The sequence below is a fragment of the Myodes glareolus genome, chromosome 14, assembly GCF_982192425.1.
Source record: "Myodes glareolus chromosome 14, mMyoGla1.1, whole genome shotgun sequence".
Lineage (NCBI taxonomy): Eukaryota > Metazoa > Chordata > Mammalia > Rodentia > Cricetidae > Myodes > Myodes glareolus.
In genome coordinates this window covers 69,224,445-69,235,770 of record NC_142039.1, presented here as the reverse complement: position 1 = coordinate 69,235,770, position 11,326 = coordinate 69,224,445, and the positions used below count along the sequence as shown (strand labels likewise).

Genomic DNA, 11,326 nt, shown 5'->3' with positions numbered 1-11,326 from the left:
CACAGACCCATTTATACACTGTCTTAGCTGGAGTTCCCATGGCTGTGAAGGGACACCAAGATTACAGCAACTCTTACCAAGAAAAACATTTAATTGGGGTGACTCACTTACAGTTCAGGGGTTCAGTTCATCATTATTATTATTGTTGTTATTGTTATTGGTTTTTTGACACAGGGTTTCTATGTAGCTTTAGGGCCTGTTCTGGAACTAGCTCTTGTAGACCAGGCTGGCCTCGAACTCATAGAGATCCGCCTGCCTCTGCCTCCCAAGTGCTGGGATTAAAGGCATGCATCACCACCGCCCGGCTTAGAGTCCTGTATCTTGCAAGCAACAGGAGCTGTCTGAGTTTCACACTGAATGAAGCTTGAGCAAAAAAAGACCTCAAACCCCACCCCTACAGTGGCACATTTCCTCCTCTGACAAGGCCACGCCTCCCATAAGTGCTGCTCCTTTGGGGGGCCATTTTCTTTCTTTCTTTCTTTCTTTTTTTTTACAGTCCAGGTCTTTTATTTCTTTTTGTACATCAGGCCATGAATTCGTAGGGAATGGGCTCCAGCAGCTCAGGCTCCTTGCCGTTAGTTCTCACAAAGTGTGCTTCTCTGGGTGGAGCAGGCTGATGCTTCAGCTGAACCCAGGTGCCCTTCTCTTTGGCTTCCTTTTTCTTCTGGTCATTCTCCTTCACCCGCTTCAAGAAGCTGTCCCTGCTCTTCGAGTGCTTGATGTGTTCAATCCTCACATTAATTCTCTTGGCAAGAATCTTGCCCTTAACTTGCTTGTTTACAATGATGCCCACAGCATGCTGGGTGACATTGGGACTCTTCCGGTTTTGCCATGGTAACATTTACGGGGCATTCCTTTTTGAACAGTGCCCATTCCCTTGATGTCTACAATATCGCCCTTCTTGTAGATTCACATGTACGTGGCCAAAGGAACAACTCCATGTTTCCTAAAGGGCCTAGAGAACATATAGCGAGTGCCCCTCCTCTTTCCCTTTGTGTTTGTCATTTTGGTGAGTTACTGAAAGATGGCTACCACGGCCGAAAAGCGACCATTTTCTTTTAAACCAACACATTCCGCTCCCTGGCCCCCAAAGACCTGTAGCCATATCATAACGTAAAAATGCATTTAGTCCAATTTCAGAAGTCCCCATAGTCTACCACAGTCTCAACAATGTTCCCAAGCCCAAAGTTCAAAGTTTCTTCTGAGACTCAAGCAATCTCTTAACTGTAATCTCCTATAAAATAATCAACAAAACAGATTATAAACCCCAACATATAATGAGGCAGGATATGCATTACCATTCCATAAGCAAAGGAAAGGAAACATAGTGAATGAATACTGGACCAAAGCAAGATTAAAACAAAAAAAAAACCCTCACCTGGGCAAACTCCAAACTCTGCATCGTTGATGCCAAAACTCTCTTGTCCTCCACTATAGCACAATAGACTAAATGAAAGTGGATGAGAACAGCCCCACCCCCCATTAACCCAGGCATTCATGAGATTCGCACAAATATTTCAAAATGCCACATTCCCATTCACTTTTTGTATTTTGAAACTAGCATTTTCCATAAAATAGATAATGGGCTTGGAAATTCCTTAAAATAACTGTTGCATGATTTCATCAATTTTAATGCCAACCTAGTAAATATGGATAAATTTAATTCACAAAAACAGTCCTAAAAATTGAAACTAAATAGTAAAGCTAACATATAATGTGGGAGAGTGAACGAGAAGTGCCCCCCATAGGCTCAGGCTTTTGGAGACTTGCTCCCCAGTTGGTGGCATGATTTGGGGAGGTGCTTCAGCTTGGCTGGAGGAAGTATGTCACTGGGGGTGGGTTTTGAGAGCCCATAGCCGCACCCCACTTCCCACTCAGTCTCTCTGATTCATGTTTGCAACTTTGAGCTCCATGCTTCCTGTTCCTGCCGCCATGGCTGCTGCTTGCTGCCCTGCTTCCTGTCACAATGGACTCTCCTCCCTCTGGAACTGTAAGCCCCAAAGAATTCTTGCCTCTGTAGGTTGCCTTAGTCGTGGCGTTTGTATCACAGCCACAGAAAACTACCTAATACACACAGTAAGCACAAATATGAAAGCAGTAAGTAAAATAGCAAAGGTTAATTTTAGGGATAAAATCACAATGTTTAAGAAGGATTCGTGGACCAACACTGGGCATTTTTCAGGCTGCCTGTCCACTCTTCAACTCTAACAGTCTCATCAGCTCCTCCTGCCGCAGTAACGGATGAAAACTAGGCAGGGGGAAGATCCAGGTCCGAAAGAGAGAACTCTGCAGAGGGTTGGCCAGGCCCATATCCAGCTCCACAGGAAAAAGTGTTTTCACCCCACGCACAGGGCAGGTGGAGTGGGCGTCAGGCTGACGTCATTGAGACGTCCACCATTAAGCAGTTGGTCCTCATGAGCTCATCGGGTTCTCAGTGAAGTTCTCCTCTGTCCCAGGCCTGCGTCAGCACTGGGAAGACAGGTGCCAGGGTAGTGCCATCTGCCGGCTGCTCCCCCCAGGGAAGTGAAGGGCTTGTTGCTACTCACAGATGTGGAAGCCAGCTGCCTCGGTTCAGAGGTGTGCTCTGTCCCCTGGTTTTCTGTCAGGGACCAGCCTTCTAGTGTGGAGGTGTGGAAAATTTAGAAATACAATAAAGAATATGAAGATGCAAATGAAAATAATAAAACACAGAAACATATAGGATAGTATCGCCCGTGTTTCATTTTCCAACAACTAAAAGTACCCCTGATTTCAAAAGGTAGGAGCAGAACAAAAGGACTGCATTAACAGACAGATTGAAAGTCCTGGGTACATTCATTGCTCATGCCCTTGACTCACACCCTAGACCAAACACACAGGCAAACCACTCCCTGGGTGGAATCCCAAATTAATTCCATAAAGGGAACTGGATCCTTAGGCTTTTGTTTTAGGTGGGAACCAACTACTTGCCTATTTCAGGAGCACAAGGTCTGGCAACTAGCCACACCTGTTGACAACAGCCTTGACGGAGCAGAACTCCGGTTTACAGCTAGTGAGCACATTAACCTTGAATGAACTAAAAACGAGTCTCAAACTCTGACCTTTGGCTTCTTTGGGCCTCCACAGTTTTCTGTGCACCTCTGCACAGCATCTAAAGGCTTGAACCGTTAAATGAGATAATGGTACTTACCACGGGAGGTGGTTCTGAGCATCCAAACCGTTAGCACACGCAGCTGGTGTCTTTAGCGGAGCCTGGGGTGAAACAGGTGTGATTGGTTTGATCTTCGTCAATGACTCTTTTTCTTAATTTCCCCCTAGATATGCAGTCTGCCATTCTTGAAGATGAAAGTGCCTGGTACCCACTTCCCTCATCCTTCCTTGTCCTGCGTCCAGACAACAAGGCCAGGAAGGTCTCCTCCAGGAACAGTTTTGTGTGTATGTACCAGACATGATGCTGGAGAAAGGACTAACATCTGAGGGTCAGGACAGGATCCTGAGAGAACTCATCAGACCCGCTACAATCGTGGTGAGTTAACTGAGCCTGAGTCCCCCTCTGGTTCCTGGCCATTGGCCCTGAAGTTGAGGGGCTGTATCATTTACCCAAGGGGAGAGCAGGTAGAAGTAATTACAGGTGATTTCCACTTCCGGAGATATTGGAAGAAAAATTGCCCGAAATTCTGACAGCAGAAACAGAAGCTTGCACACCAGCAAACTGTTTTGTGTGGAACGCTAATGAAAGTACTGAATAAAGTATCTGTCGGTCTGTGTGTACAAAGAATGCAAAATATCAATGAATTTTAGTGTAGGCTTGGGTTTCATCTCTACGCTATCTCATAATGTATATTATTCTAAATTAAAATTTAAAAAAAAACAGATACTTGTATATAGTGAATCTTGTTTAACCTGCGCCAGTCTCCCGTGAAGCTGCATATCTTCGTGCTACCAGCAGAGGGCACCATTGTCTGCGAAGCGGACCAGAGGCCTTTTTGGCCCTGCTGCAATTTTACAAGATCAGATTTGCCCCCCTCCCACCCCCTTGCCACCTCCCCGCTAGAACTGAAAACACTGGGAAGCAGGGATGGCTGCACATCCCTGAGCCCTGGGTCATAACTCATCCTATCGTGTCTCTTTGACAGTACAGTCTGGTCTGATGAGCATGGGCTTAACCTGTGCGGGGGACGGGGGGGGGGGGGGGGTGTTCTTTTACCTCCTGATACCCATAGGTCACCAAGGACACTGCTGTCCGTTCCTCTCCAAGTGATACTGGATCTACAGGGCCACCTCTCTGATCTTCAGTTCCCTTATTAGCAAAAGTCGAGGCTTCATCTGAGCCCTGGGGGGAATCCTTCATAAGCAAATACGCTTGCTGAATCCAGGGGACGCTGGGTGTAACTTAAATTCTCCTTCCAGTGGAATCCATGCCAGAATGGCTATGGAGTTTGTAAAGCCACCTAGTGACAGGCTTGTGGTGACAGTAATAATTGGCTAAATTTGCCTTAGTTTCCTGGGCTGTCATATTCATTGTTTAATTCTGACGAGAATCCTATGTAATTAGATACATATTACAGTTCTTGTTCGTTACCAGTGCCAAGCTGGGGTTCAAGGACATTTCCTCAGATGAAGAATGAAGGGACAGCTCACAAGGCCAATTTCCACTCAGGGGTTATTGCCATTGGCCCCTCTCCCGGAAGCTAAGGGATTGATCGTGGGCTTCATGTTCTAGGAGCTGAGCATTGTAGTTCTCCGTGGGCTTCTCGTATCTGGCCCCAGACTTGTCTCAGGAAGGTGGGCCAGTCTCTGCTCCTGTTCTGAAGGTGATGGTGAACAGGAGGAAATGGGAATCAACTCTGGGAAGTAGGAGCAAGGTGCCAAGGTTTCAAGAAGCTGGAGCCCCGTCTGGCCCCTTGTGTGAGCCTGCAAACTCTGATCGCGGTTGATGGTGCCTTTCTAAGCTGCACCCTTTAAGGAAGCCAGACAAACCTGAGCCTGTTTGGGACAAGTGAGAGCAGGCCACCCAGAACTCAATTTGGAGACAGTTTGGGTCGACTGTTTTTTACTAAAAGAGAGTGAGGAAGTGATTCTGTACACAAGGCTGGGGATGGTAGGGACAGGTCCCACTGGCTCTGTCCTTGGGGCTCAATAAAAGACTCTTGCTGGAACCTTCTGGAGCTGGCGGGGTTGAAGATGAAGGAATGGTTTAATGGGGGTGTCCCTAGGTCACTCAGGGCCCACAAGTTGTGTGCGGAACTAGGACACAAAATGCTTTAGCAGCAGTGGGCTTGCAATGGGGACTTCGGTGATGGCTCTTGTGAGTCCCTTCAGAGGTACCAGAAGTGTACGAGACCCCAGAAGAAGGGTCCCCGGGCCCTCAAGATGGGAGCACAGTAGCTGTGTCATGGTTACTGGCATGGAGATGCTATTGGGCTCTAGCCTGGCAGGACCTGGGCATGAACTTGAATCGATTGTAGCCATGGGCTCCTGCCTAGTCTGTGTTGTGCCAGTAAACAGAATGCTATCAACTTGGCAATTTATAATGAAAACAAATTGATTGGTTAATGATTCTAGAGGCAGAGAAAGCCAAGATTGGGGCGGGGGGTAGCATCTGGAAGGTTTCTCTTGCTGTGTCTTCCCACCAGAGAAGAGAAAACAGTGACAGTTGGACAAGAAAGGGCTGATCATAGAAAGAACCAGTGCCTGTGGTTAACTGGAACATTCTCAAGATGGCTCTAATCTGTACAGAAGCAGAACTTGCAGTCTGACTGCTTCTTCAAGGCCCTATCTATCTATCTATTATCTATCTATCATCTATCTATTATCTATCTATCATCTATCTACCTACCTACCTATCTATCTACTTATCTATCATCTGTATATCTATCCATCTATCTATCTACTTACTTATCATCTATCATCTATATACCCTTCTATCTACCTACCTATCATCTACCTATCTACTTATCTATCCATCTACTTATCTAGCTATCTACCTATCTACCTACCTATCTCTGTCTATCTCTCTATCCCTCTATCATCTATCTATCTATCTATCTATCTATCTATCATATATATGTATATATATATATATATATATATATATATATATATATATGAGGGTTTGTCCACATGTATGATGTATAGATATGTGCCATGCATGCCTGGTGCCCACAGAGGGCAGAAGAGGGTATCAGATCCTCTGCAACTGCAGTTACAGATGATTATAAACCTCCACAGAGGTGCTGGGAACTGAACCAGGGTCCTCAACAAGAGCAACAAGTAAGTGCTCTTAACCACTGAGCCATCTCTGCAGCCCTAAAGTCCTAATTCTTGATACTGTTAGAAGGTAATTACACTTCTATGCGAGTTGTTGACGCCACTATTGTGCCAGGGAGTGAGACTTGGGAATGAATGAGCCCTCTGTCCATGTTTACAGATAACTTCCCCATCAGAAAGAACACAGAGACCAGACAAAGTAGGCAACTGGGTGGGGGTTATACTGCAGGGCAAAGTGTACACTCAAGAGGTGGGGGTGGGCTTCCCAAGAGTTGCCTCCTGGGTATTTGGGTAAACATTTTTGGACAAACCTGGATGGAGGGAAAAACTACTCATGTGTCAAAGCCAGGGAAAGGCTGAAAATTCTAGGAATGGGTCACTGACTTGCCATGGGGTAGGGCTGGCTCTCCTTTTCTTTCCTTACGCATGTTTTTAAAGGCATCATGGAACCAGATGTGCAAGAACTGTTGACAGGATGATGTTCTAATGAATCAAAGGACAGCCAGCGGTCTTGTCAGTGGGCCATGCTGGTCTCCTCCAGATTGGGACAGTCTTGGGTCCTGACGGTGAGCGTGGTCGCATGCCCCAGTGTAATGCATCAGCCACCACTCACTGGGGAGCTTGCCTGTCTCCCCACCCCCCATGCGTATCTAGCTGATGCGACAGTTGGTGGTTTATTTTTCATTTCCTGGAGTCAGTGTAGAAGGGAGCCGTCGTTTTCTGTCTGGATTTATAGCTAGTGTTACGGGTTCTTGGGGAACTGGCTCCATCCCGTCATGATGGGAAACTTTAGAACATGATATCTCGAGTCGTATGGATGGATTTGGAGCTTGGCTCCACTTTGACAAACAAGTGGGTCTAGGTTCACCTGCAGAGAGGAGGTAAAGAGACGTCCCTCTTTGGCCTTCGGGGCAGTGAAATGGGATGGGATGTGAAGACGCCCACCATAGCAGGTGTCTTTTCTCACTCCCTCCTCCTCCCTTCCTTCTTTCTTCTCTCCTCTCCTTCCCATCCGTCTCCCCTTCCTTTCCTCTTCATTTTCCTATGCTTTCCTTTATTTATCCACTTTTAAGTCACCTGAAAAGCCTGACCTGGTATTTTTCAACTCTGCTCATGCCCAAATCAATTCAGACCAACCATTATGATCATTAGATGAAAATGTGCATTTGAAAAACGACCATGCCAGTCATAGACACAGCCCCACGTAGCTGTCCACTCCTTTACAAGAGCAGGCCAGGCCAGGAGTCTCCCTGGACACATCTGATTTTCATCAGTTCTCCGGGAAACCAGATCCTTCTCCGAACGCTAACGACCACAGCAGTGTGCTATTTCAAATCCATTGCTCTCACGACCCCAGCTCACACAGAAGCCAGTGAGATCCGAGCGGAAGAGAAGCCAGAGTCTACCGCTGAAGACACCTGATGGCGTTTGCTGGTGGGGGACGATGGGAAGAATGTATCGCGGCCATCAAGATGATCAGTAGAAAAACCTGCTTGGGAAGACAAGGGGCGGTAGGATCCGCATGCGGCAAAGGGTATGAAAAATGTGTTTTTGTCCAAGGGCCAAGACAAAAGTGATAAACCCCACTCTCTATAAAATACCTTCCCTTCCTAAAAATGAGAAAAGATTGAGTAGGAGTCCATTCACAAATGCCAAATATCTCAGTCATATAGCGCTATCGAATCAGGTCTTGAGCACGGGGAGAAATTAATGCTCACTTGAAAATGGTGGTTAATCTTCCCCCAGCTTGGTTTGCATGACCCAGTCCCGGCTATGGGGAGAACTGGACTTCGTTTTTATTCCTTTAAGCTGATGAACAAGGAAGGATCTTAGGCCATTTTTCTGCTTTTCTAACGAAAGTCCCAAGACTGAGAGACTAACAGAACTAAATAGAAATGCCTTCAGCTGACAGTGATGGAGGCCTGGCCCTGGTTAGTGGGGTCCTTGTGCTGCACCCAACATAGGGGAGGGAATCAACAAAAAGCCTTTGCCACTAAGGCCGCCATGGGAGACCCACCCTAGAGACCCCATCTAATCCTGGTTACTTCCCCAAAGGCCCCTCCAAATCCCATTAGCTTATGAACTTGGGGATTGTTTCAAGCTTTTGAAAGCATGGCAGAGAAGCCGCTAAAAAGGCAGGCTTCCAGAATGTTCAGAGATAAACTTTCAAAGAAGAAAGAGAAAGGAGGTGAGAGTGGAGAGCTGGGACTCAGTCCATTCTGAACAACAAAGGGCCCAAGCCATTGGGGGAGTCTAAAGTCACCAGCAGGGGTGGGAGGAGCTTGGATGGGTAGGAGCCAATAGGGGTGAACCATGTGCTGAGCTGCCAATCATCTCTGCTCTAGGGCAGTGAAGCTGAGCAGTTGGCTTCCAGGGCCATCACCCGGCAGGACCAGTAGACTCCCAGCTATATGCTCTGGAATTCCATACTTTCCAGGGTAGCAACATCCAGCCTTTGGATGACTTCTCCACGCTGTTTCTCCATGGCATGACTCTGCCTTCTCTGATCCAGGCTCCATTTTCTAAGAGTCTTTCTCTATGTGGTCATAAGGCAGTGTTCAACAGCTGCGGGCTACCTCCTTCTTCCCTGATCCTTGAAGGGAGTCCTGAGGATGAGTTCGGACGGCCTCAGCTGAAGGCCTCAGGCTGAGCTCTGCGTTCATCTCTGAACCAACAGCTGTGTCCAGAGAAGTGCCTACCTCTCTTAGGCCTGTCCTGAGGTAACCTCTCACCTGTAGGGCAAGAAGAGGATCAGGTCCCTCTATTGCATGGTCTGAGAGGGGTAGAACTTGGCATCTTGTGGGACATTGGGCAGAGACTGGGCATGTACTAGTTTCTCTGTGGCTGTGATAAAACACCATGATCAGGGCAGGTTAGAGAAGAAAGAGTTAATGTAGGCTTATAGTTCCAGAGGAATGAAACCATGGTGGAGATCACGGCAGCAGGCAGCAGGCTGTGGGCATGGTGGCAGGAAGAGGATGCGCTCCTGCTTTGAGAGCGGCCTGCAAGTGGAGTATGGCTATAACATGCTCACAAGCCCCCTCCAGGGATACGCCTCAGCAAGGCTGTATCTCCTGAACCTCGCCCAACAGCATCACTAACTGGGCACCAAATGCTCACATACCTGAACTCATGGGTACATTCCTCATTTAAACCATCCCAGGGATCTATTAGCAAAAAGAAACAAAAAGAAAGCCACCTACCATTTCCTCACAGCTGATGAATGACCACTCCATCTGATTCTGAGTTGAACTATTTTAGAGATTCCCTCATGGACGTAGTAATTCGTCTGTCTCTTCGTTCAGTGCCCATTCTGTCTTCTATGCCTACCCATGTTGCCACAAGTGATAAGGACGCTTCACTGTTTAAGGTAGGATAATATTCTATGGCATGTACCTACCTCCTCTTCTGCACTCATTCGTGCGTCAGTGGGCAATTAGGCTGTGTCCAGATCTTACCCGTTAGGAACAGTACTTTAGTGATTGGGGACACAGATAACTCAGTCCTGGCTCAGTCCCTTTGGCATACAACCAGAGGCGAAATAACTGCATCCTTTTAAAGGTCTGTTCTTAGTGTTTGAAGAGCATTTGTATCGGTTTCCCCGGTGGTGAGCTCTCTCCATTTCCACCCGTTTCTTCACACCCTCGCCTGCCCTTAGCTCTATTCCCCATGGTTTGCTCTGAAAATAGCAGCCATGGTTGGAATTCTGCAATGTCCCTCACAGGTCCAAGTTTTTGGAAACCCAGTCGCCAGCTTAAACCAGTGTTTTGAAGGCTGTGGGACTCCGTGGGTATGAGGCCAGCTGGTGTAAGCAGGTCGCTCACTGTGGGCCTTTGGGGGTTGTACTCACTCCTGGCTCTGAGTGTCTCTGATTCCTCATCTGCTGCCTGCTCCCACCTCCAGGAACTCCCCCATGCTCCCCTGATGTGATGGATGGAAGCCTCTCTGGAATGCCAACCCAGATCAGTCTCTCCCTGCTAAAGTGTTCCATCAGGTAGTCTGTCACAACGACCCACCAGCGTGTAGGACATACCCTAGCCAGCTAAGGGAATGGAGTGACAACTCACGGAGGTTTTGGTGGCATTTTGGGATGATCGGCACTTTTGTGAGCATTCTGAGCATTTCTTTCTATGCTTGTTTGCTGTTCACGTGTTCTCTCTGAAGAACAGTCTACACAGGTCACGTGTCACATTCCTCTTGGGGTACACTCAGTGGAGTTTCGGCTGTTGATGATCAGCCACACCCCAAAACTGAATACCTTCAGATGCAATGGTTCAGCTCAATGTGGTGGTACATGTCTGGGTCCTCAGCGTTTTGGAGGCAAATCTTGGAGGATTGCCTTGACTTCGGGACCAGCCTGGGCTACATGTAGTTCAAGTACAGCCTGAACTACAAAGGAAGTTCTTATCTCCCTCAACCTCCTACCTCAAAACAAAACAATCAGAACCAAAAGCAACAGCCAGGAACAATACAGTGGACAACAGGCTGCTTCTCTCGTGCCTACGGGCTATGTGGAAAATCTTGGCCTATCTCACCCTCAGGTGGACCACAGCCTGCGGCTGAGAAGGAGCGAAGGTCCATGATGGCTTTCTGCCTTCTCTGTGATCACTTTTAATCCACAAAGATGGGAATGAGACAAGAGCATGGGTCTGAAGTTGTCCCAGCAGTGACGACCCAAAGGACTTTCCTCTGTCACATTCCCAGCCAGGGCCACGGCCCCAGTCCTCACTTTTCAGCTCCCTTCTTTAGGGATTTAAGTGTGGGAACAAGATGCAGAGGTGGCAGGACACTTGTCTCGGTCCCATGAACAAACCACAGAGGCAATTCCAACTAGGACACTTGAGGAGAACCCTGGGCACCCCTTATGCCAGGCTTAGTCCTGGCTGAGTCATGGATACACGCCTTCAACAGAGAGCAGACAGGAACAAACAGGGTCAAACCCTGCCTTTGTCATTTACTTGAGTTCCACATCAAAGAATCTTAGTTAGCCTGCTCATAAATATAGCCTCAGTTTGAACACACAGTGTGCATTCGATAATGTTTGCTCTGGATGGATAAAGAAACTTCTCTGAGTTTT

The 11,326-nt window shown here is 47.5% G+C and overlaps 1 pseudogene; it reads right to left on the bottom strand.

Annotated features, from left to right (window-relative positions):
- Window positions 1-485: 485 nt before the first annotated feature.
- Window positions 486-1,027, bottom strand: LOC125408911 (large ribosomal subunit protein eL21 pseudogene; annotated as a pseudogene).
- Window positions 1,028-11,326: the final 10,299 nt, after the last annotated feature.